Source organism: Channa argus, chromosome 16 (genome assembly GCF_033026475.1).
Source record: "Channa argus isolate prfri chromosome 16, Channa argus male v1.0, whole genome shotgun sequence".
In the NCBI taxonomy this organism is placed as follows: Eukaryota; Metazoa; Chordata; class Actinopteri; order Anabantiformes; family Channidae; genus Channa; species Channa argus.
In genome coordinates, this window is record NC_090212.1 from 20,868,314 (window position 1) to 20,874,313 (window position 6,000).

The window sequence follows — 6,000 nt, forward strand, 5'->3', positions numbered from 1 at the left end:
TCTTGGTTCCTCAAAAAGTGTTTCCCAGCAGAACAGTGGATTTGCTTTTGTGTTGCCCCATAATTCTACGTTGACGTACGTGGCTGCTTTTTACAGATTTTACAGGAAGACGGACACATTCTGAGGTACCTGGCTGTCCCAGTACTAACAAGTCTGATCAATCAGTCGTTTTAATAGGATCCAAGTAATAATTCAACAGTGAACCTTTGTTTGACAGGTTTCATTATGTCAAATGCACTGACTCAGAAATATGCATGATAAATGCTTCGAGTCTGTTTCTTCATCCCCGGTGCATTTAGCAAAGCCTAATCTTTAGAAACGGCTGTTTAAATGTGTTGATGCAAACATACTGGTACAGTGCCTTGCAAGAGTGTTCATACCCCCTGAACACTGTCACATTACAACCACAAATGTAAATTTTACTGGTATTTTATGTGATAGACCAACACAAAGTGGCACATAATTGTGAAGTGAAAGGAAAACGACAAATGAAAAGTGTGCCGTGCGTTTGTATTCAGCCCCTTTACTCTGATACCACTAATAAAAAGCCAGTGGAACCGATTGGCTTCACAAGTCACTTGATTAGTAACTGGACTAGTAACTGAAAGAGTGTGGCACAACTGCAAACCTACCAAGACGTGGTTTTCCTTTCACTTCACAATTATTTACCACTTTGTTGGTCTATCACATATAAAACCCCAATACAATACATTTTGCTTGTGGTTGTAATGTGACAAAATGTGGAAAAATTTCAAGGGGTATAAATACTTTTTCAAGGCTCTGCATGTCTACTGACTGATCCCGTGTCACTTACTGTCTTTGCCCTCAGTAGTGAACAGGGGAAAATTCGATAATTTGACACAGCATCCCTGACTTCTTTCTGTTTAGCCTACATGAAAGCAGTGTATGTGTAGTCAGCCTGGGGAAGCCAGGGCTGCTTTCAGTATGAATTCCCAGAATGAAGTGTGTTCTATTCTTGTGATGCAGACACTGAATAAAGAGATGACTTCCTCCACTTCTAATAACTATCACATAGTTAGTGTTGACCAAAATTGCCAAGCATTGCACAGTTGATAAGTCAGCAGGTTAATGTGCTTAATTTTCCTTTGGCTGTGGCCCAACATGCAAATCACACTTCCCTCAAGGACTAATTTTTAAGCCACACGAGTCGCGTGGTGTTCAGCCACCTGGTTTCACCTGGTGGGTGAAGAAACCTAAGAGACTACGAACAGGAAGTGGCACAGAGGGACCTCAAAATAAAAGCCGAGGGCAGGAAGTCAAGCTGGGGACAACGGGGACAACGGGGACAAACTAAACACAGGGAACAGCATCGTGACACTTTCACTGAGGGAATGTTTGCATGGCACCATTAAGTGAAACCTCACAGACCTACAGTGATGGAAAGTAACAAGTACTTTGTTACGTACAAGTACTTGGTTACTGCACTAAGTAATTTTTTTTAGGGCGCAGTGGGATTACACAAGGCCATTCCCTGTGTTTACTTCGATTAAATCCGGTGCAAATAACAAAAGATTGCTACAAGAGAACAACATACATTTACTCTCATATTTTGTTTGACATTTCTTTGACCCTTTGTTCTTTGCATCTTGAACTTATTTCTAAACACAAAGCAGCACTGGTACACAGAGAGACCGGAAGGAAAGAAATAGTCAAGTATTTTTTCTTTTACTTAAGTAGAAATGTTAGTGTGTAAATTTTTGTTTGTGTATTTGTACTTTTACTTGAGTACAGTTTTTGAGTACTTCATCCACCACTGCAGACTCTTCATCTTGTTATAGTTTTTAAACCTATATGCCGTTTCTGTTTTTCATGATCGCTTTGGTGCTTTGTCTTTTTTCTGTTTCCTAAAATGGAAATATTAAGTCAAGCATCAAACCTGAGCAGACTTGTACTGACATGTACAGTTTCAGAGAAGGAATTTACAGTAGTCGCTTCTCACCAAATAAAACAATAGAGATCGTAGGAATAGCTGCTAATTAAAGGAAGCAAAAAATGCAAAGAAAGACAGATGGCATTGGGGGAAAGAGAGGGACTGTAAAAAGAAAGAGGGGAGCATTAGTCATGCATGAAAATTTAATCTAATCCTCAGTCACAATGAAACGATATCAGTGATTGATTCCAACCGCTCCACACTCAGATATAAAGATACAAAAAACATCAGATGAACCTAAACCCGTCTCGGATGTACACTTTGTAAATGTTTCCACTGTCGGTGAACACTGGGAATGTCTCTCCAGTAATAATAAAAACACGGAGCACACGCCAAAAGCTCTGCTATTAATCACACAGGCTTTAAGAGAGCAGCGAGTCAGAGCAGCCTTAATGTGGGTGGGATGGAAATAGGTTTTTCTCCTCCAATAATTAGCTTATCAGACCATTTACACGGCTAAGAATCATTAGCACCACTGTAATGAGACGGCTAAAAATAGAGGAAACGCATAAAGGATCAGCGGAACTTGCTGAAACCAGATTTTCACACTGGGAGTGTGTATGAGCATTAATTGACATCACTGCTCGTGAACGTATCACTGTGCATTGGGTTTATGTATATACATAAACAAGAGAGGGGAAAACCAGAAGCGTGACTTTATATTAGCACAGACCGACACTGTGACCCAATGAGGTGTTTGTATATAGAAAACAGTAATTATTGGTTTGAAGTTGTTTTTATTATTCAGACTTTGCAAATAAATAAAAATAACTAAATACTGTCAGAATGAACTAAGCACTTTGATCATTTTCCTCATTTGTATCTGACTTTAATCACACACAGTTGGTGTCGGTCCATTTCTACACCGCACTTCCCAAAAGTAAAACACGAATTGCAGATAATGACTTGTGATAAACAGGATGCTTTTAAAAACAGCAGAGGAGACTTTCCCCACAGCAGAAAACCTTTCATGAATGGGTCATTGGTCCGTTGCACTGTGGTTAAAGACACACAGACGCACTGAACGTGTATTTGCTTGGACCTATTTTCAAAACCAGAAGAGTGGAGTCAGAGCACATCTCTTCTGACCACATGTAGGTTGTTCCTTAATGCCCAAACTCATGTAACAGCCTCTTTGAGTATGTCGGATTTGTTACATAGTGAATCATGCCAACACCTGCCTGTATCCTGCATCTTTGTGTTTGTAGTTTCAATGAAATTACCCTTACAAATGTAGATATCCATCCATCAATTATCTGTGACCACTTATCCTGTTCAGGGTCACAGGGGGCTAGAGCCTATCCCGGCTGCCATTGGGCTAAAGGCAGAGTCCACCCTGGACTGTCTGAAAACTAGGCCTTCACCCCATCCTATCTGTTACTGCAGCTGTTTAAACTCTAGACAGAACACAACAACTTGATATGAACAGGACCAGTGGGCGATAACCTGTCACAGCTACAGCCAAAGGTTACATGAATATTCACGGATATAAACATTAAAACAACAGTTCATTTATTATGCATAAACATTTAAATCTCCTGATTCTTCAAAATGTGCGTTGTTACGAGTTAAAAGTACAGGAAAGAGAAAAACAAAACAAAAAAAAAAAAAAACGCTGCAATAGTATCAACAGGTGACGACAGTTATTGTCCAAGCTGGCGCACAATTACAAGGAAGCCGGACTTTAGAAACCACGACAAATAACACGCTGAGACACATGATACCAGGATTTATACGTCAATATCATTTGATCAGTGAGAAAAGCTTTTACAGTCATAGTCTGGCTGATCTCGCTTTCAGTGAAGTGACGTGACCAACTGTTTGTGGTGTGTGTATGTGTGTTAGGGTCTGAACCAGCTAAAGGACTATGTGTGTGTTGGGTATATCTATCTTTATATACACACACACACACACCCGCTCACCTGCATCATGAACACTTAGGGCCCTCAGCAAAATGCATGTGTTAGCTTGAATATAGACTATTTTATAGGCTTAAATATTGTCAGCATTGCTCACAAGTAAACGTTTGCAGAATGTAATGAAACAGAAGCAGAGAAAGAGTTAATGACACGCAGTCAGACATATGGATGTGTTGCTGAAAACACTGAGGAGAAAACGTTGAATTTGCTGGCCCACGTCCTGCACAAACCTATTCGAATTGAGTTAATTGTAATAAGCACAGAAACATCCGATTTCTTCCTGGTGGAAGAAAAGGTGCGGATAATGTGTGTGAGTGGTGGTGATGATTTAGCAGGGCTGAGTGCTGGTGTGGGTGAGCTGTTAGCTGGGAGAGGCTGGGATGGGAAGTCTGGGAAAGTCTTAATGACAGACTAGTGGTGAGACGAGACACAGAGCCATAACCATGAATCACATGGTAATTAATGACCAGGTTCCCATGGTCGGAGCTTGTTTGATGGTAAAACAAAAGCTATCTGGACCACGCAAGCATTATTTACACACACATTAGACAGATTAGGGGAGTTGAGGGGGGGGGGATAGGGCAAGGTTAAAGAGAGCCACTCACATGGTGCCTGTGATAAGTGAAGGGTAGTAACATGACCAGCAGGTAGAGTGGAAACAAGATGGACTGGAGCTAATGACGGAGGGCAGGACCACCTGGCTGCTCGGTGAGGGTTAAAGGTCCTGCTAATGATAGTCTCAAGCTCTCCAGGTTCACACAGGGGGGCAATAAAGCAGAGCCTGCCTGCACAGAGACGTTACTTTCAAACTTACAGTCATCTCTCGCTCACCTTCACAACAATGAGTCAGTTTCTCACAGAAAGAAAAAAAAGAAACAAAGAGATTGTAGAAAACAGTGAGATCAGCTGCCAGGTTTACGCAAGAGCATTTTAATTTGTTGTATTTCATATCTACCATTTCGAGTTACTTGCAAAGCATATATTTCAGATATTGCATCACTGCCTCCATCCTAACTAGCTGCTGCGTTTAAATGCTGCTTATCCTACACACCAGTAACATCCCAATATTATATAAAAAAATAATGCTATGGATTGGAACAACTGCTCATTTTACTGTCGATAGTTAAGAATATTTGTTGCCAATGCATCAACTTAAGTCGGTGGAAATTCAAGTCTGCTGTGAGTTAAAGCCTAATTAACATTAACACAGGTAACGAGTTCCTATCAACCCAATCTATAGCAAGATTTTAATCAGACAGCTGTTGGAAGGTATTTAAAAAATATATATTTTATGCAGTTTGTAGAAGATCACTGAAATGTGTAAAAGCTTCAATATTGTAAATGCTCCATAAGGTAGTAAATCAGTGTATAAACTTATATAATGCACAACAATACATACGTACATGAAGAATGCTTGAAAGTTGTTTTATAAACTTTATATATTTTAGGGATTTCATCATGTACCACTATGTAATGCATCACAAAGCAAACCTTTATCAAACATAACCGACATTTATTGTTCTGCAAATGAGTGGCTGCACTTACAACCATGTTTGTAGTTACTTATATTGCAATATAATTACTTGTATTGCCATGGTTACCCACAAATGTTGAGCTCTCCACTGTTAAACTCGCCACACTGTAAACACATGCACCACCTTTCACAATACAAACCAGCGCACAGGGGACATAAAACACACTTCACAGTGTATGATGCAAAATAAGCTGCTGAAGACAGATCAATTAAAGGGGCTGGTGGGATTAAAGCTGCAGTGACAGCGAGCGGGCGGGCGGCCTGCAGAGGGTGGGGTCAGCGTAAGCAGGAAGTACAAACAGGCGTGAGAACAGGAAGATGAAAGGCAAAGCAAGTTTGGATCATGGAGGATAACACACACACACACACACACACACACATCCACGCTTTAAGAACAACGCTAATAATACTGCTGCTAACTGTAGCTGCTCAACTGAGGGATAATGCTGCTCTGTGTTGTGCAAAGATGCTTTACACCCCCACAAAGTTTCGTAATAGATGCACGCTCAAAATAAAAAAATCTCACAATCACAAGCTCACACATGATCACACACATACACGTCCATAAGCCCACACATGGACAAAACACACACACA